Source organism: Lepus europaeus, chromosome 2, assembly GCF_033115175.1.
Source record: "Lepus europaeus isolate LE1 chromosome 2, mLepTim1.pri, whole genome shotgun sequence".
In the NCBI taxonomy this organism is placed as follows: Eukaryota; Metazoa; Chordata; class Mammalia; order Lagomorpha; family Leporidae; genus Lepus; species Lepus europaeus.
The window spans coordinates 141,011,133-141,030,859 of record NC_084828.1 but is presented as its reverse complement, the minus strand read 5'-3'; the positions used below and the strand labels follow the sequence as shown (position 1 = coordinate 141,030,859).

Genomic DNA, 19,727 nt, shown 5'->3' with positions numbered 1-19,727 from the left:
CCAGCGGTGGGAGTAGCGCACCCCACACGGCCATCAGGGGGCGCTTCAGGCCAGTGCAACCGCAGCCCCACCACTCCCATCCCCCAGCCCCAGTCCACGGAAGACAAGAGACGTGTGGGGTTCTCAGCCTTTGGGGGAGCACAGCGACCACAGAGGCGCTCCCTCTGCACCCCGAGTTCTTCTCCCCACTGAGTGCAAGGGAGGAGGTGCCGCTGGGAGTGGAGACCAGAGCAGGAGACCTGTGCGGGGAGAGCTGCGTGGGGCAGTGGCCCAGGGTGGGAAAAAGAGGTCTCCGACTTCAGAAAGAGGGGGCGTGCCACCAGCTACCCGTGTGGCCTTCGCCCAAGACAGCCTGCACCCGGTGTGCTCAGCACACAGCACACCCACGGTCAGTAGCAGCCTGGACCACACGTGACCGGCATAGGCCTGCAAGAGCCTACTCCCAGCGCTCAGGGAGAGGACCTGGGGCCTCGGAGGTGGGACAATGTGAGGACCCCAGCTGAGCGCTAGACCCAGACATTCCTGGGCCTGACAGCGGGATGTCCTTGGCAACTCAGTGAGTCTCCTGGAGACTGCCCTGAAGACACCTGAGGGGCTCAGAGGTGCCCCAGCCCAGCGCGAGGAGGAGCCTTTGATGTGCAGAGCTCAGGCCAGCCCCACCTGCTGAATGAGAACCTGCTCTCCTTGAAGGCTGGCCAGCGCTCCTTCTGGCAGCCCCTGCAGGAGTCCCATGTTGAAGCCTAACCCCGCCCACCGCCCCCCCCATGGTTATTGGGGGGCAGGGCCTTTGGGGCGTGACCACGTCATGAGAGTGGAGCCCTCATGAGTTGGATTCGTGCCACTCGCCCACTTCCACCACGGGAGGACCCCGGGAGAAGACATCATCTGTGGACCAGAAAGTGGACCGGTACCGCCTGCAGAACCTGCCAGCACCCTGAGCCCGGGCTCCCCAGACTCCGGAACCGTGAGAGAGAGTTGGAAACAGCTCAGAAGCTGTTGAGTTCCTGGTATCTTCACGGCACTCAGAGTGGACTAAGACAGTGGGCGGTCGGTGTCCTTTAACAGCGCCTCACTCTGGAGGCGGAAGGAGCCTGAACTTGGCCTCAGACACACTGGACCTCACACGGATGCTTCCCGTCTCTGACACTGGGAAAAACTCCGCGACCTGGCAACCGGGCTTGCCTCTCAGAGCGAACGTGAAGGGCGCACCAGGGGCTCCCTGCACCTGCCGGCTCAGGCGGCTCAGACCAGTGCAACAGCTCTTGGTTCACTGCCTCCTCTGACAACAGCCACGTTCGACCCTCCTCGCTCTCCATCCAGCCCTCACGCTATCATGCATTCACAAACCGACAGCACAGTTCTTTCTGTGCGCCTACCGTGTGCCAGTCACCACAGCTGCAGCCCCTGAGCTCCGGAAGCTGGGAATGAAACAGACCTGGTTCCCCCACCTGCCCTGAACGCTGTAAAAGCAATGCCATCACCCCTCACAGCAGCCATCTCCAACAATCAGTCTCAACTCCCAGCCCGGATGTGCCTCCATACTGAGACAAAGCACTTTTTCTAGGGGGGCCGGAGGCATTAATTAGTATAATAATGCAATTAAAACGCATTCTCCTTCCACTTATTTAAATTACTCTTTTTTTACATCCTGGGAAAATGCCTTCTTCCTTGGAGATATTTAAAAAGATTCACAGAGGCTTTTTAGATAAAGCAAAGATGGCCCTAAAGGCAAAAACGCACATGACTGCCCACGCCCACGGAAGCACATTGAGGTTTCCTAAAAGCCCTGAGGCAGAGTCTCCCAGGACCGCCTTTGAGCCCGCCTTTGTCAAACCACCTCCTCTGCGGTGTTTTCCTGCACTGGACTCAGAATCTCTGTGCCGGGCACCAGTACAGAGGTGGGAGGACACAGTCCCCACCCGCAGGGCACTGTCTGGTAGGAAGCCATCCATGCAAACCAGAGGGCCACCCAGGGCGCCAGGGCTGGGACAGGGAGACACAGGGAGAGGAGGCTCCGCAAAGCCAGGCAACCAGGGGTGACCCCTGTGCTGAGTCCCCAAAGGAGAGGGGAGAAGGGGCCAGCGAAGGCGGGGTGGGGTGGGGATGGGGCGGGTAACAAGGCATTGTCCCATCTGAGATTAGCGGCCACGGAGTCCTGGGGACTTTGTGCTGAAGACCTGAGGGAACCAGAGTGCGCCCCCAGGTAGCAGAAGGAGGAGCCCGCAATCACAAGACAAGCCAGACGCTCACAGCAAGTCCCAGTCGCCCCTCCAGAAAGCTCTGGAATGGGGACCCTGCGTTATTGGGTTTGTGTCGCCACCTGCCGGCAGGATTTCTTAAGTGCAGCCAGTTCAACCAAACTTTCAAAGAAAACCAGACCTCAATAGAACTTCCTTGAAACGACGAAGACCAAACTACAGCCACCCTTATTAGAAGAAGAATATTACTAGAGTTTCCTTCAGACCCAGAGAAGAGCGCATCCTGTGAGAGCCATGGGTCTAAATGCCAGTTCTGCTCGTTAAGTGGAAAAATCCCTTGAGGCCTCCGACGTTTGGTTTTAGCCCCGGTCAGGTGAGATAAGAACTCCCGCACACACTCACAGTTGTTGAGCGGCACGGAAGGCATCGCCTGACTCTGCGTGGGGGAACCCAGCAGGAGTTGGGGTTGGGCTGCTGGAAAACAGCCTTGCAGGTGCCTTCGGCTTCGTCCACTTCCTCTGACAGTGTCGGGAAGCTCTGCTTCCCCCTTGAGATCCGCACCTCGGGGAACGCACACGCCCCCAACCGCGTCCCGCTCTCCTGGCCTCTCACACACTCCTGGGCACCCCCGTCTCTGTCCGTCCGTGGCCTCTACTCTCAACCTGGCCACCTAATGAGAAGCTTTCCTGGTGCCCATCTTCCCCTGATTGCCAGGAAGCTCGCCAATCCGCATCTCGACGGTACACCAATGCCGGCCCCTGTATAAATATGACAAAGACAGACGGCTGCACTCTGTGGACGTTGAAGAGTGGTCGCCTGGGCCTCAGGTGGGAGGAGAGAATGGGAAGGGCTAAGCAGGCATGTCCACCCTGAAACAATTCATCAAACTCAACTTCACCCTATATATGTTACATTTCAGTAGAAAATTCATGGGGCTGACGCTGTGGCAAAGCGGGTAAAGCCGCTGCCTGTAGTGCTGGCATCCCATATGGGTGCCGGTTCGAGTCCCGGCTGCTCCTCTTTTGATCCAGCTCTCTGCTGTGGCCTGGGATAGCAGTAGAGGATGGCCCAAGTGCTTGGGCCCCTGCACCCATGTGGGAGACCCCGAGGAAGCTCCTGGCTCCTGGCTTTGGATCGGCATAGCTCCGGCTGTTATGGCCATCTGGGGAGTGAACCAGCAGATGGAAGACCTCTCTCTGTGTCTCTACCTTTCTCTGTGTAACTGACTGTCAAATAAATAAACAAATAAATAAATCTTTTTTTAAAAAAAAAAAAGAAAATTCATGAAAAGGAAGAGGGACGAATGATGGTGGAGACACTGTCAGATAAATAAGAGCAATGATGACTTGTTACCAATACATACCCACAAAAAAAGAAGGAAAAGAAGGGCCCAGCGTTATGCCACTGCTTCCGACCCCTGCTTTTCGTATCGGAGTGCAGGTTCGAGTCCCGGCTGCTCCACTTCCAATTTGGCTCCCTGCTAATGCACCTGGGGAGGCAGCGGGAGATGGTCCAGGTGCTTGTGTCCCTGTCACCAACATGGGAGACCAGGATGGAGCTCTGGGCTCCTGACTTCAGCCTGGCCCAGCCCTTTGGAAAATGAATCAGTGAATGGAAGATCTTTTTCTCTGTCTCTCCTTCCACCTCTGTAGCTCTGCCTTTCAAATAAATAACTAATTAAATATTTTTTCAAAAAATTTCTAAAGGATGCACTTTAGAAAGAAGAGAAGTGATCCCAAGAAGGAGGACGGGATGTGGCCGGGACCATGAGCATAGCAGTAGGGAAATCCTTGGGCAAATCCAAACAAGCGTTGATTATACAAAAGAATAATAAAAACACACAACGGGTAGAGTTAACAGAACAATGCAAATAGATTTAAAATATGGAATAAAAATAGAGACAAGCTAAATGTAGGTGATTCATGCTGGAGTGAATTAAGATTTTGCAAGAGCAATGAGATATTGTTGAACTTTCAGCTTTGCTATATTAAATGACAAAATGAGAAAAAGCACAAATAAGGACCCATGCTTCGCTTCTATAACCAAAGACGACCACGAGCCCGTGAGCGAAACACTGGAGTCTCCCACAGCAATGGAAAATCACAGCCGCCCTGGACGCTTCCCCAGTAGGAGACAAACCCAGAGCCGTTTGTAAAAGGAGAGAGCAGGTTCCAAAGACGAGAACCTTGCTGTTTACAACAGGTACTCTAAGTATGTTCCTCCCACTGTTGTTTATCAGCTGGGAGGCGACGGGGCTGCCTGGGGAGTGTTCCTGTCTGAGGCTTCCAGGGTGCATCCACCCCACCCCATTCCCTGGCACAAGCCCTGCAAAACCAGACAGATGGTAGCGGGAGACAGGCGAGGGCTGAGAACTTAACGATGGGGTAGGCACACTGGCAGCTGCTGCGCCAGAGGCGGCATCTTGATCAAAGCGGATGCTCACAGCCTCACAGCCATTGCCCTGGCTCCCTAGGGAAGGCTGATCAAACCACTTCCTGCCCCCCCGGGAGCCACGGCTGTCCACGTTCCCACCTTGTCCTAGGGCTACAGGAGCTCTCGCGTCTATGATGATAAAGGCTGACCATGCAGACCCTCCAAGCTTGCTCCGTCGTGTTGATGACATCACTTAGTCTGTCGCTGGAGACAGATGTGGCAAGCACTCTGGATGTCTTGGAAAGAGGCATTCCTACCAGAAAATGGGAGACAGCCCCCAACCGCCATGTTGGCCAAGGTTTTAGGAGGCTGCGAGGTCTGGTGTATGCCAAGATGTCCTTGGCAAAGGACGAGTTACTCACCTTATGCTGCCTGCCACTGAGAGACACAACCCTTGCTTTAGATTTTGAGACAGCCTATACCGCACTGTGGAATACTGCTGTGAGCCCCCTCCAGGTGACATGGAAGGCTGCCTGTTTTGGGTGATGCACAGGCAAGAGACAGCTTTGCAGCACATTCAGGATTCAAAACCAGAGGCCCTGCTGTTTGGGCCATGCGGTTTGGCAGAGTCCATGATTTCAGACTGTCTGCGGGAGTTGACGACCCTGTATGGAGTCTCCGACAAGCCTTACAGGAGACGCATAGCCCACACCCCAAGGCCATGCTGTCCACAGCAGACATGGACTTGCCGATCAAAATGCAGCCCTGGCACACAACTGGACCCTGGGCAAAACTGAGAGTCTAACCTTAGGACATCGTAAACTGGACCAGTTTCCAGACCCACCAAATCATAAGCTCAGGCAGGCACAATCAGAGTGCAATCTGTTAGGCAGTGACAATGGTACATTTGGTATCAGGCTCAGCCAAGCATGGCAGAAAGAATTCAATTGTGTGAGCAGGTGGTGGCCCAGACCCCAGAGCCCCCTGCCTCTCCCGCACTGCTGTCCCTTGCACATGTAGGGCTGCGTGAGGAGCCTATTGACAAAAAAGAGGAGGAATCAGTCTTACACTGACAGGTCAGCGTGATGCATTGGTGAGAGCTAACAGTGCAAGACTACAGCACTGCAGAGCCACTGAGAGCGGGCCCTGGGTGCTAATCCAAGTGCGGTTGGTCATCCACTTTATGCTAAAGCCTTCTAAGTGGTGGAGAGTGGCCTGGCTGCTTCATCGAGGACCTCAAGGGAACAAGGCTGAAAGACTGGAAATAAGGGTCTCTGGGGAAGAGGCACGTGGCTAGATGTTGCCACGTTGTGCGCGTGTCCGTGCCCACCCGAGAGCACGTGTGCCTGCAGAAGAAGCACCAAACAAGAAGGTGGGCAGGACGACGTACCCAGCAGCCGCCAGTCCACCACCCAGGTCCTCACAAAGAGCGGTAGAGGTGACCGGATGGCCTCAGCATGATGGCCTGACGTGCTGGGCTCCCGCTGACCAAGGCCATGTGTCTGCCACCTGCTGCCCCACCATCGGGAACAGAGACCAATGCTGAGCTCTTGATACGGTACAAATCCTGGCGGATGTACGCAGCCGCTGGGTGACACGTTCATGACCTCAGACCCCTTCCACCCTAGAAGGGGCAACAGTTCATCTTCAGCAGAGATGATATGCAAGGGTGTTTCAAGAAGTTCATGGAAAAATGAAATGGAAAGATAAGTTTTCTTTGGTGCAAAACAATTTTGAAAGTCATGCAGAGTTTTCTCATAATATGCATTTTCCGTGAACTCTTCTGGTTATGGGTTCACTTCTCTGTCAGGAGTTCTCTCGCCAGCACTTTCATCCAGAGGACCACTTCTGAGGGAACCACATGTAAGAGAGTCAACAAGAGGAAAAGGTGATCAGAGAGGTCAGTGTTGTGGCACAGTGAGGTAGGCGGCCACCTGCAATGCTGACATCCCTCATCAGAGCACTGGTTCAAGTCCTGGCTGCTCCACTTCCAATCCAACTCCCTGCTAACAAGCCTGGGAAGGCAACAGAAGATGCTACAAGTATTTGGGCCCCTGCCACCCATATGGGATACCCAGATAGAGTTCCAGGCTGGACCAACTGCAGCTATTGGCCATTTGAGGAGTGAAGCAGCAGATGGAAGATCTTTCTTTCTTTCTCTCTCTCCACATTTCAAATAAGTAAATCTTTTTTTAAAACAAAAAGTTGGTTCCATGAAATGCCTAATAAAATGTACAAAATTCTGGCAAGATTTGACCAGGAGAAGGCAAAAATAGATGGTGCTGAAAATTTTTTTAAAAGACAAAACTGTATGTGCATGCTGTTGAGATTAAAAAAGGAATAAGGAGGCTGGCATCATGGCATAGCAGGTTAAGCTGATGCCTGCAACACTAGCATCCCATATGGGTGCCACTTCATCCCCTTGACTGTTCTACTTCCAATCCAGCTCACTACTGATGGCCTGGAAAAAGCAGGGGAAGATGGCCCAAGTGCTTGAGCCCCTGCCACCCACATTGGACACCTGGATGAAGCTCCTGGCCCCTGGCTTCAACCTGGCCCAGTGCTGGCCATTGTGGCATGCCAGCACATGGACTTCTCACTCTCTGTTCACTCTCTCCCTCTTGAACTTCGGTTTTCAAATTAATAAATAAATTTTTAAAAGTAAACAAATGGTGTCTGGTGCTGTGGTGTAGCAGGTAAAGCTGCCATTTGTAGTGCCAGCATCCCATATGGGTGCTGGTTTGAGACCCGGCTGCTCCACTTCAGATCCAGCTCTCTGCTATGGCCTGGGAAAGCAGTAGAAAATGTCCCAAGTGCTTTGGTCCCTGCACCAACATGGGAGACCTGGAGGAAGCTCCTGGCACAGCTTCAGCCATTGTGAACCAGTGGATGGAAGATCTACCTCTCTGCCTCTGCCTCTCTGTAACTCTGCCTTTCAAATAAATAAGTAAATATTTAAAAAATAGATAAATAAAAAGAATAAGATAAATAACTGGGAGAGGAGAAAACCCTTCCTGCAGAATACCAAGTAGTAAATACAGAAGGGATGAAGATACTAGAAAAATCACTATTTTGCAACCATCATAGTAACAGCCAATACAGCAGAAATCAATAACAGATATTCCATAGGAAACACGAGAAAAACTCAAGACAAGAGATTTCCACACAATTGTCCTCTGCACTCCAAAGCATCAGTCCATGAATAACCGAGAAATCTCTGAGGAACTGGTCCCAATAGGAGGAAACCTAAAAGACAACACAAGGAGTCACGCACAGTTGAGTCGACTGCAAAAAATCAGAGAGCAGAATAGTGGTGACCAGAGACGGGAGGGGTGGGAGAAGGGGAGGGGAGGGAGAGGTCAGCCAAGAACAACACAGCTACAAATAGGGAGGAGGAGGGGGTGCTAAGGTTCTGCTGTGCAGGGGTGATGGCAGTTACAACAGTGCATGTACGTCCCCAGTTAATTGGAAGACAGGTTTATGAAGACTTTCACCACAAAGAAGTATAAATGTATGCAGGGACAGAAAAACTAGTTACTCTGATTTGATCATTGCATAATATAAACAAGCATTGAATCAGAACATCTCATCCCACAAATGTGTACAGATATTACAGGCCAATTTCAAAATAATCCAGAAATACAGGGATTAAAGGAGGTCTAAAGTCCAGAGGAATAGCAACTAAAGGCAGCTGTCAAGTAAAGAAAAAATTGTGCTATAGAGGCTGTTATTGGAAGAGCTACCAATGGAGGATGTGAATTATATTAGATAATGTTAAGTTGGCTGAACTCTTAGATTAGTTAAATTTCCTGAATTAATTAACTGTTCTGTGAAGCAGAACACCTTTGGGGTTGGTGCTGTGGCACAACAGATTAAACCACTGCTTGCAACACGAGCATCCCATATGCCGGTTCAAGTCCTGGCTGCTCTGCTTCAGATCCAGTTTCCTGCTCATGTGCCTGGGAGGGCAGCGTAAGATGACCCAGGTACTGGGGTCCCTGCTACTCATGTGGAGACCCAGATGGGATTCCTGGCTCCTGGCTCCAGTCTGGCCCAGTCCTGTCTGGCTGTTGTAGCCACTTGGAGAGTGGACCAGTGGGTGAAAGATCTCTCTCTGTGTGTCTCACCCTCGCTTTCTCTGTTTTTCTGACTTTTTTGAAAGACCAGTTTTAAAAAGGGAAGCACCTTTGTTCTTTGGAAATGAATATTGAAATACCAAGGTTTCAAGAGGCATAATGTCTGCAACTTAGTTCAAATGATGTGGAAAGGGCAAGAAAAAATGAAATACACAAGGCAGAGAGATAAATGACAGAGCAAATATGGAGCAATATCAGCAGTGGGTGGAAATGGGCAAAGGTTGCAGTGTAACTATTGTCATCTTTCTCTAAGTCTGAAATTATCTCAAAACAAATATTTAAACAAGCTTTACGAATAAATGAATCAGAAAGTATTGTGAACAATATTGTAGCACTAAATTTTAAAACATAATGAAATGAATAAATTCCCAGAAAAACATCAATATTGATAATAAAATTACTCAAGCGGAAAATACACAAACATTTTAAAAATCAAAAGGAATCTAAACTACATCCAGCAGATGCACTATTGATATTGTTACTTTGAAAAGACATGGACACAATAAACACAACTTAGCCTCGTGATTATGGTTTCTAAACACCATCAGCCAGCCGGCGCTGTGGCGGAGTAGGTTAGGCCTCTACCTGCGATACTGGCATCATATATGGGCACCAGTTTTTGTCCTGGCTGTTTCTCTTCCAATCCAGCTCTCTGCTATGGCCTGGGAAAGCAGTAGAAGATGGCCCCTGCACCCATGTGGGAGACCTAGAAGAAGTTCTTGGCTCCTGGCTTCAGATTAGCCCAACTCCAGCTGTTGCGGCCATTTGTTGAGTGAACCAGCGGAGGACCTTTCTCTCTGTCTCTCCCTCTCTCTATCTGTAACTCTGCCTCTCAAATAAATAAGTAAACCTTTTTAAAAATTACAAATATCATCACCTCCAGAGGACACCAAAGCTCTTTGGGCAAATGACTAGTCCCAACCCTGATGTGTTTTGTCTTAACAGTAACCCATGAAATGACTCAGTGACGTCTGGTGCTGTGTCAGTGGCACTGACCACACATGGAATAACTAGAGTATCAAAGGTGAAAATTATTCTCATATTCCACATATATGCAAACACATTTCTAAACGCTGCAAGCATATGATAATTCACTGATTCCTGGTGATCTCCCAATCTACCACGGGGTGTCTTCTGGGGTTGCTAGGGCACCAACTTTTCTGAAATGACACATGAAAGAATCAAGCATTTAGCCGGCTTTTCCCGTTCTGGCCCTATTTCAGCGTAACCAAATAATTGATGAAAGATCCCCTTTATAGAAGAATCATTACTAAGAAATGAACATAGCCTTCAACTTTAGAAAAGCAGTGGGTTTTTTTTAACTTTTATTTAATGAATATAAATTTCCGAAGTGCAGCTTATGGATTACAATGGCTTTTTCCCCCCCATAACTTCCCTCCCACCCGTGACCCTCCCCTCTCCCGCCCACTCTCCCCTTCCATTCACATCAAGATTCATTTTCAATTATCATTATATACAGAAGATCAATTTAGCATATATTAAGTAAAGATTTAAACAGTTTGCAACCACACAGACACACAAAGTGTAACATACTGTTTGAGTACTAGTTATGGCATTAAATCACAATGTACAGCACATTTAGGACAGAGATCCTACATGAGGAATAAGTGCACAGTGACTCCTGTTGTTGACTTAACAAATTGACACTCTTGTTTATGGCATCAGTAATCACCCTAGGCTCTTGTCATGAGTTGCCAAGGCTATGGAGGCCTTTTGAGTTCACCGACTCTGATCTTATTTAGACAAGGTCATAGTCAAAGTGGAAGTTCTCTCCTCCCTTCAGAGAAAGGTACCTCCTTCTTTGATGACCTGTTCTTTACACTGGGATCTCACTCTCAGAGATCTTTCATATAGGTTTTTTTTGTTTTTTGTTTTTTGTTTTTGCCAGAGTGTCTTGGCTTTCCATGCCTAAAATACTCTCATGGGCTCTTCAGCCAGATCTGAATGTCTTAAGGGCTGATTCTGAGGCCAGAGTGCTGTTTAGGACATCTGCCATTTTATGAGTCTGCTGTGTATCCCGAGAAAAGCACTGTTTTGCAACCTGTAATGAAATCACAGCTACAGAGACCATCAACAGCTGCCAAGAGCATGGAGTAAAAGGTGGGTGAGAGACTGCATACTGCGTGGATAAAGGGTGACCCCACTGGACCAACTGGGCAGTTTTAAGATCACTCACTAATAGTGAGAAAACCAGATCTATGCATATTCCCATGTGACACAATCCAAAACACACGGCACAGCTCATAGAATAATTTTGCCAAATAGATACTTTAAATTTTTCTGAATTTTTATTTATTTAGTTGTTTTAATTTTATTTGAAAAGAAGAGAAAGATCTTCCATCCAAACTCCCAAATGCCCACAACTGCCAGGGCTGGTCCAGCCCAGAGCCAGGAGTCATGCGCTCCATCCAGGTCCCCATCAAGGGTGGCAAGGACCCAAGTACTTAAGCCTTACATGCTGCCTCCTGGGGTGCACATTTGCAGGAGTTGGATCAGAACACAAAGCAGGCACTTTGATAGGAGACACAGGTATCCCAAGCAGGAAATTAACTGAGTCAAATGCCCACACTGTGTTTTACAATTTATTCAAGAAGAACCTAAATCTAATCTACTCTCTGATTCTAATTATTAGTTTTTATATGTAAGACAATAATTCAAAGATTAAACTTAAAAAATATGAAGGGCAAGGACTTCTAGGATACAAATGCTTCCATTTCTTCATCAAACAAGCAGCATCTACAAACAAAGGATGAACTTTTAAGAATTTAGAGGTTTAAGAAATGTACTCATCAAATGAAACGTATGTACCTTTTATATCCTAGCTCAGAGAAACTAACTGCAAAAATACAATAGTTGGAGAACTTTGGCCGGCGCTGTGGCTTAACAGGCTAATCCTCCGCCTTGCGGTGCCGGCACACCGGGTTCTAGTCCCGGTCGGGGCACCGATCCTGTCCCGGTTGCCCCTCTTCCAGCCAGCTCTCTGCTGTGGCCAAGGAGTGCAGTGGAGGATGGCCCAAGTTCTTGGGCCCTGCACCCCATGGGAGACCAGGAGAAGCACCTGGCTCCTGCCATCGGAACAGTGCGGTGCGCTGGCCGCAGCACGCCTACCGCGGCGGCCATTGGAGGGTGAACCAACGGCAAAAAGGAAGACCTTTCTCTCTGTCTCCCTCTACTGTCCACTCTGCCTGTCAAAAATAAAAAAATTTAAAAAAAAATAGTTGGAGAACTCAGGGAAACGATGAACACATATCAGACATTAAAAGGTAAAGAAATGATTATTTTGGAAGGTGCTCATGGGTACTATGGCTCTGCCTCTCAAAAGTCCTTATCTGTGATAGGTGCTTGGCCAGGGGTTAAGACACCACTTCGGACGCACATAGCCTATGTCAGAGTAGCTGGGTTCGAATTCCAGCTTCTGACTCCTGACTCCAGCTTCTCATTACTGTGCACCCTGGAAGGCAGCAGGGGATGACCCAAGTGAGTTGAGTCCCTGCCTCCTACATGGGAGACCCAGATTTATTCCCTAGATCCCAGCTTTGGCCTGGCCCCGTTATGGCTGTTGTCCATATTTGGAAAGTGAACAAAAGGATAGAGGCTCTCTGTGTGTCTGTCTCTCTCTGTCTGTCTCCCTCTCAAATAAATAAAAATAAAGTTGTGAACTATATAAAAAGTACTTACCTGTTAGAGGTACATACTACAGTATTTACAGATGAAGTAATGGTGCCTGAAATGACTTTCAAGTTTTCCAACAAGAACGAGTGGAGGGAAGGGAGGACAGAGAATGTCGGGATTTGATCATCTTTGAAGCTGGATGATGAGTCGTGAGGATTCATTATCAGACTCTCCCTACTCTTATGTATATTTGAAAATCTCTGTAATAAAAAGTTAAAGATAAACATATAAGCATCTTAATAGACGCAGGAAAGGTTTATTTGTTCATGCTCAACATTCATTTATAATTCATTCATAATTGCTTTTCTCAGCAAAGTAGAACTAAAGGGAAATTTGTTTAACCTAATAAAGTGTACCTATCAAACTCTACAGCAAACATGATGGTTCATAATGAAACAGAAGCCTTTTTTCAAACCACAAATAAAACAAAGCTGTCCCAAAGAAATTGATGAAAGAACTGGGAAGCAAAAGAATTCAATTTCCTGAGAAAAAAAAAAGGATTGTCTCCCTAGAAAATCCAGTGTAACTATAAGAAAGTTATTAGACTCATTAAGTTGAGCGAGATAACAGAATGACATCTGCCCTCAGTGGTAGAGCCTGGAGGGGAGGAATGCACTGGGACAGAGCATGGCTTGTTTTACTATCCACACACCTTGATGCACGTGTGTGTACATGTGCATGTGTGTATGTGTATGTGTGTGTGCTTATGTATGTGTGTTTGTGTGTGCGTGCACGTGTGTGGCCCTGTACGGAATACCACATGCTACAGTGTGAACACGATTTGGCTCCCCAGCCCACGCAGATGTTTAAGCCCCAAGTCATGTGTCAGTGGTCCTGAGAGGAGGGAAACAATCCAGTTATGATGTCTGAAGGTAGGGCGGTTGGGATACGACTGCACGGAACCAGGCTGTTGGAGTGGAGCCTAGGGACCTTGGTCTTGGCAGAGAAACGACATGCACGAGCACGCTCACATGTGACCTGTCTCTCCCTCTTCTCATGCTATGCCATCCACCGCCTCATCAGACACCAGACTCATGGGGCCATCAGATCCTGAACTGTGAACCCCCGAACCCATGAGCTAAAACAAACCTTCCTCCTTCCTAAGTGGCTCCTCTAAGGAATTTGTTACAGCAACAAAAGGCTAACTAATACGTTACATAACTTAAAAGTAAAATATCTCAAAGCATCTAAAAACCAAAGGATTCCTTATGGTTGGAATTTCTAATGCATAAAACATATGGCCATGTCTATTGAGAATATTGTAGAACTAATGCTTGCTTTGACTTGGAAAAACATAATAATTCCTTCTTGAATGTTACTTGCCATTTTCAAAAGTTCTGTGATGTTCATATCCCCAACTGATGGCTGAGTGTGAGTGTGCACCTGGGGTTGCCAAATTGTCAGACGCTTATAAGAAAAACTAGCAATCAGGGCCAGAATTGTGGCACAGCAGATTAAGTCACGGCCTGTGATGCTGGCACCGATTCAAGTCCTGGCTGCTCCATTTCTAATCCAGCTCCCTGCTAATGCACCTGGGAAAAGCAGCAGTAGATGGTCCAAGTACTTGAGCTCCTGTCACTCACATGGGAGACCTGGATGGAGTTCCAGTCTCTTGACTTAGGTTTGGCCAAGACCCAGCCATTGTGGCCATTTGGGGAGTGAACCACTGGATCTCTCTGTCTCTCCTTTCTATCGATCTCTCTCCTTCTCTCTGTAACTCTGCCTTTCAAATAAATAAAATAAATCTTCAGGTTAAAAAAAAAACAGAAATAAATTGTTTTCTATATGCAATTAATTTGTCTATTTTGAAACACTGGCGGCATCAACCTTGCGAAGGTCAAGCAAAAGACATCCATCTTTAGGCCACCAGGCCATAATCTCTTTTGCAGACTCGCAGTCTCAGAGGTAGTCTCAGACCCCGAGTGAGCAGGATCACTCCCCTCTAACAGGGTGAGTCCTCCGGAACACCTGAATTCGCCACGCTTCTCACACTGCATCCTCCCGCGTGCCTGCTTGGCCCTCTCTACCACTGAGAGGCATCCACCTGTAGTTCTCTCAACTCGCCATCGGAGGGCAGGCATGGAAAACAAAAGGAGAAAAAGACTAGACTTGGTCCTTTCGGGGACAAGGGATCCAGGATTCAGTATAAACATCCTCTCTGTGTTGATCTGGACTTGGAAGTATTCTGCAAGCGGAAGCTGAGGGTGGGAAGGCTCCTGCTTTGCCAGAGCTCATAAAACTAGTAGCAACCAAGCGTGGGGGACCTTACCTGGGGTCTGTTCTGAGAACCAGCCAGGCACCCCTCAGCCGTGGGGCTCAGAGCACCCAGGGACTTGGCTTTTTGCAGAAATTCTTACAAATGAATGAGTGGTTCCGTATGGTCCCTCACACGCGCGTGTTTCTGCTGAACACGTGTCTTTTCTGTGCTGTTCCCAGAGAGGAAACTAATTCTTAGCAGGGAGACTGTCCTTGGGCAGAGGATGGGATGGCTCAGTGCCTCGGGGAGCAGGCAGTCACGGTGTGCAGCACAACACTGGGAGACGCTCAGAAACAAGCTCTCAAACAAAGCCACAAAGCTTCGATTGGTAGTTCTCACTCATTTCTATGGGTAAGCACCCCTGGGCTGGCTCGCTGCACGCTACTGACTTGGCGTCACAGAACCACAGTTGACAGGAGATGCGCACGAAGGGCTCAGGCCCCTGGAATAAGCCCTGCGTCCCACCACGGACTCCCTCCCACCCCCTACCATTGACATTTGCAGGGTTTGGGGAAAGATTACAAATGGAGGCCTACATACTATACATGTAAATATTTAAGGTGAAAATCAAACTAACAAACCACATACTAGAATCTGTCTTATTTTGTTACCTTGACAAATATACCTTAATAAACACCTAGAAAGCCAGGATTCACTTTAGAACCCTGTGCCTGAATCTGACCACACTGAAGACAACATCCCAGGCCTAATTGCCTCCTTGTCTCACCCACAGCACGTACAGCACTAACCTGTGTTTCCAACTGCCAGCTGTACCCTATGCAAGCTGCTGGCCCTCGGCCATCCCTTGGGCCCAAGCATAAGCACACTGGCAGCATAATCCGTGCGCAGGAGAGTGGCACTAGGCAAGAGGTCACCCTGCTTAAAGGTCATTTGAGATCATTTGAGCAAAGAACTGCAGGACCCCAACTATGCAGCACAGAAGTGGGAGTTAGGCTTCAAACGGACATGTCCCCCAGGCCCTGGGTCTTCCTCAACTCAGGGAGGGCAAAGCCAGAACAAGCCCTTCAAAACACAGGACTCAGGGCAGAGCGCTGAGAGTGGTGACTGCGCCAAAGTGGCCCCTGCTCTCAGGATCTTCCCATGACTTTCAGAGTCCAACCTTCCTCCCTCGGAGCTCCTGAAATTCCAAGCACGCAGGCAGAGCACCAAGCAGCTACAAAGTGCAGGTGTTGAATTGACAAAAAGGGACGGGAGACCCTTCTGCCTAGGTGTTTGCGAAGTGTAATTTATTACGTGTGGCTCTCTACTTGTACTTGGGAGCAAGGGCCATCAATCAGGAACCACAGGCCAAATCCTGCCCACCTGCTTTGGTCAGTCTCATGAGCTTAGAAAAAGGGGACTAGAAAGAGTCAGCAGGGGGTAGGGGAGCAATCAAATGAACCGTGATATTTCTGGGCGTGGAAAAAGCATACAAAATTCGAACTCCAGTGTCCATAAATAAGATGTTATTGGAACACAGCCCTGTCCGTTTGTTTCTACATTGTCTGTGGCTGATTTCACACAACAGCAGAGGAGTTGGATAGCCTGTCAGTGGCTTTGCAACTCACAAAGCCAAAAATATTTCCTCTCTGGCCCTTTACAGAGAATGTTTGCCGATGCTCGCTTTGGAGTTCAGTCTCTGTGAAGATCGGCGGTAGGCAGCGTAAGAAGGACGTGACCCTCTGAGAACGAGGGGCAGGGAGGGGTCAAGGCCAAGTGGAGACCAGAAGGCCATACGGGTCAGACAGCAGCACTTTGCCCCCAGGAAGGGAGAAGCCGCATGGTCAGCACTGACCTGCAGGAGGGCAGCCAAGGACAAGAAGAGAAAGAAGATGGGACCCGGAAGCCTGTCGCCTTCATCCACACACTGTCCAGAGTTTCCCTTTGTTCTCCCATCCTAGGACGTGAAATCTCAGCCGTGGACGCCACCACAGTCTCTTTGCTGGGTGATCATCCTTGTGGTAGAAGCAGCTTTGGAGCCGCATCAGTAAACCATCAAGAGCAGCTGTGTCTGATAGATAATGAGAGGCAGAGATATTGCTTTAACGTTTATAATAGCTCCATTTTGAAGAGTAAAATGACGGGCCGGCACCATGGCGTAGCAGATAAAACTGCCGCCTGCAGTGCCGGCATCCCATGCAGGCACCAGTTGGAGTCCCGGCTGCTCCACTTCTGATCTAGCTCTCTGCTATGGCCTGGGAAAGCAGAAGATGGTCCAAGTCCTTGGGCCCCTGCACCTATGTGGGAGACCTGGAAGAAGTTCCTGGCTTCGGATTGGCCCAGCTCCAGCCATTGCAGCCATCTGAGGAGTGAACCAGCAGATGGAAGACTCTCTCTCTCTCACTCTCTTAGTGTCCTCTGCCTCTCTGTAACTCTGCCTTTCAAACAAGTAAATCCTTTTAAAAAAGAATAAAAGGAATCTGCTAAGATATATGACTTTTTTACTTACTTATAAAATCTTCAAAATATTAATGTTTCAATATGTAAAATCAGCATGAAAATCACAATGAGATATTCTATGTTCTTTTTTATACCAAGTCTGTGAAATTTGGTTTCTATTTCATACTTAAAGCACATCTCAATTTGTAAATCTCACACTAAGTTGTCGTCAGAAATACTTGATAGGTATTTATTCAATTACTTTTATTTTTAAGAGAAGTAAATATTTCCTTGTTTCACAAACAAAGCTGAATTGATTGTGTTTTGGTGATGGATTGAAGGCATGGAACCCCGTATCCTCTTTTTTTTTTTTTTTTTTTTTGACAGGCAGAGTTAGACAGTGAGAGAGAGAGACAGAAAGGTCTTCCTTCCGTTGGTTCACCCCCCAAATGACTGCTACAGCTGGCGTGCTGTGCCAATCCAAAGCCAGGAGCCAGGTGCTTCCTCCTGGTCTCCCATGAGGGTGCAGGGCCCAAGCACCTGGGCCATCCTCCACTGCCTTCCCCGGGCCACAGCAGAGAGCTGGATAGGAAGAGGAGCAACTGGGACAGAATCCAGCACCCCAACCGGGACTAGAACCCAGGGTGGTGGCGCCGCAGGCGGAGGATTAGCCAAGTGAGCCACGGCGCTGACCAAAACTCTGTATCTTCATCTAGCTCCTCTGACTCTTCATCGGCTTTGGCCTTGGCTGAGGCTGCAGCAGCAGTGGGGATGGCAGTCACAAGTGCAGGTGTGTCAGCCAGGAGAGCCCTGACCCTGTCAGCAAGCAGGAAGGAGGACTCAGGTCCCACTGGTACCCGCTGGTGGCGGAAGGGGATCCTGACAGTGTGCAGACACACGGGCAACGTTGTGCTCAGCCCCCAGGAGGTGAGTGGGCAGAGCTTCCTCTGTGATGTCAAAGCCCTTCAGGGCTGTAGATGCTGGTGTTGTGGAGTAGCTGCGTGTGTGGTCAGCCCGAGGAGAAGCGGGAGGTTACGTTGCGTGGCTTTGCTGGGTCCCACTTTGTCTCCAGGCTTTATCAGCATCACATCACTCAAGGCTCTGTGGTTGCCCCTGGAGATTGGAGCGGTGACGCCCAAAGCCTGGACGACAGAGGTCTGGGCTAGCACAGTAACTCCAGCAGAGCACAAGGGCCCCAGCACAGACGCCTCACTGGCCAGCAGCATGTCCCTGATCTCAGTGAGGTTATCCGCGGTGAACGAGAAGCCCACCTCCCCCGAGACAGGAGGCAGCAGCTTGTCCAGGGCCGGGTTGGCTGTCAGATGCCCGTGGAGGGCCTTGCCCATCCCAGTGTTCTTGCCCATCAGTGCCCTGGCCTTCCCGTGGAGGGACATGGCTCTCTGCCTCATCATCCCTCATTGTCTGCTCCCACAATGAAGCATTTGGGATAATCCTCCGTGGGTTGGCTGACCTTAAGGAAGTAGTCGGACATCCAGGTCACTCTGACTTCCCAGAGTATCACAGTAGTGTGCCAGGGATTGCCACACAGGGTTCAGAGACGACATCACTCTCACAAGGATGCTTGGCAAGAGACATCTGTGTTTATATTTCACAAAATCCACAGTGGGTGCAGTGGGTATTTAGCCTAGCAGTTAAGACATCTGTGTCCCTCATCAGAGTACCTGGGTTGGATTCCTGGCTTCAGCTACTGATCCAGCTTCCTATCAATGTAGCCCCTGCTGGCTCAAGTAATTGGGTTCCTGCCACTTATGTGGGAGATCTGGGTTGTGTTGCCAGCGCCCACCCAAGCCATTCCAGGCATTTGGGACATAAAACTAACAGATAGAAGCTCCCGGTCACTTTATCTCTCTCTCTCTCCCTCTCTCTCTCCCTCTCTCTCTCTCTCTCTCTCCCCCCTTCCTCCTCCTTTCAAATAAAATGTAAAAAAGGCATAGTGTCCAGAATATATAAAGAACTCTTATAATTCAACAGTAGAAAGACAAACAGACACAGAAAAATAAATACTGCTTGTTCCCCCTCCTGTGTGGAAGCTAAAATTAACTGTCTGTGCGGGTTAAGCCACCATTTGGGATGCCCGCATCTCATAGCTAAGGGCCTGGATTGAGTTCCACCTCCACTCCCAAAGCAACTGCCTGGGAAAGCAGTAGAAGATGGCTCAAGTTCTTGGGCCCTGCCCTGTGTGGGAGACCCAGAGGAAGCACCTGGCTTCGGATCGGCCCAGCTCCAGCCGTTGCGGCCATCTGGGGAGCGAACCAGTGGATGGAAGACCTCTCAAACCAACTGCCTGCTGGTAAGCAACAAGGAAGGCAGCAGATGATGGATCAAGTACTTGGGCCCCTGCCACCCACAAGAGATCTCTATGGAGGAGCTCCTGGCTCCTGGCTTTGGCCTGGCCCAGCCTTGGCTGTTGCAGGCATTTGCAGAGTGACCCAGCAGACGGAGGACTCTATATGTGCATGTGTGAGTCTCTTAATCTGTCATGCTGCCTTTCAAATAAATATAAATAAGCTTTAAAATAAGCAAGTCCTACTTAAACCTGTTTATAATCACTTCCAAAATGAATGTCTACCACAGAGAAGAAATATGTATTTTTTAAAACTTAGTCTGAACTCAGCCTAGTGATTCCTAGAAGTTATGGGATGGGGTAGAGAGAGAGGGAGGTTGGATAAG

The 19,727-nt window shown here is 49.0% G+C and overlaps 1 pseudogene; it reads right to left on the bottom strand.

Annotated features, from left to right (window-relative positions):
• Nucleotides 1-820: 820 nt before the first annotated feature.
• Nucleotides 821-19,727, bottom strand: part of LOC133751842 (large ribosomal subunit protein uL10-like) — a 37,029-nt pseudogene continuing 18,122 nt past the window's right edge.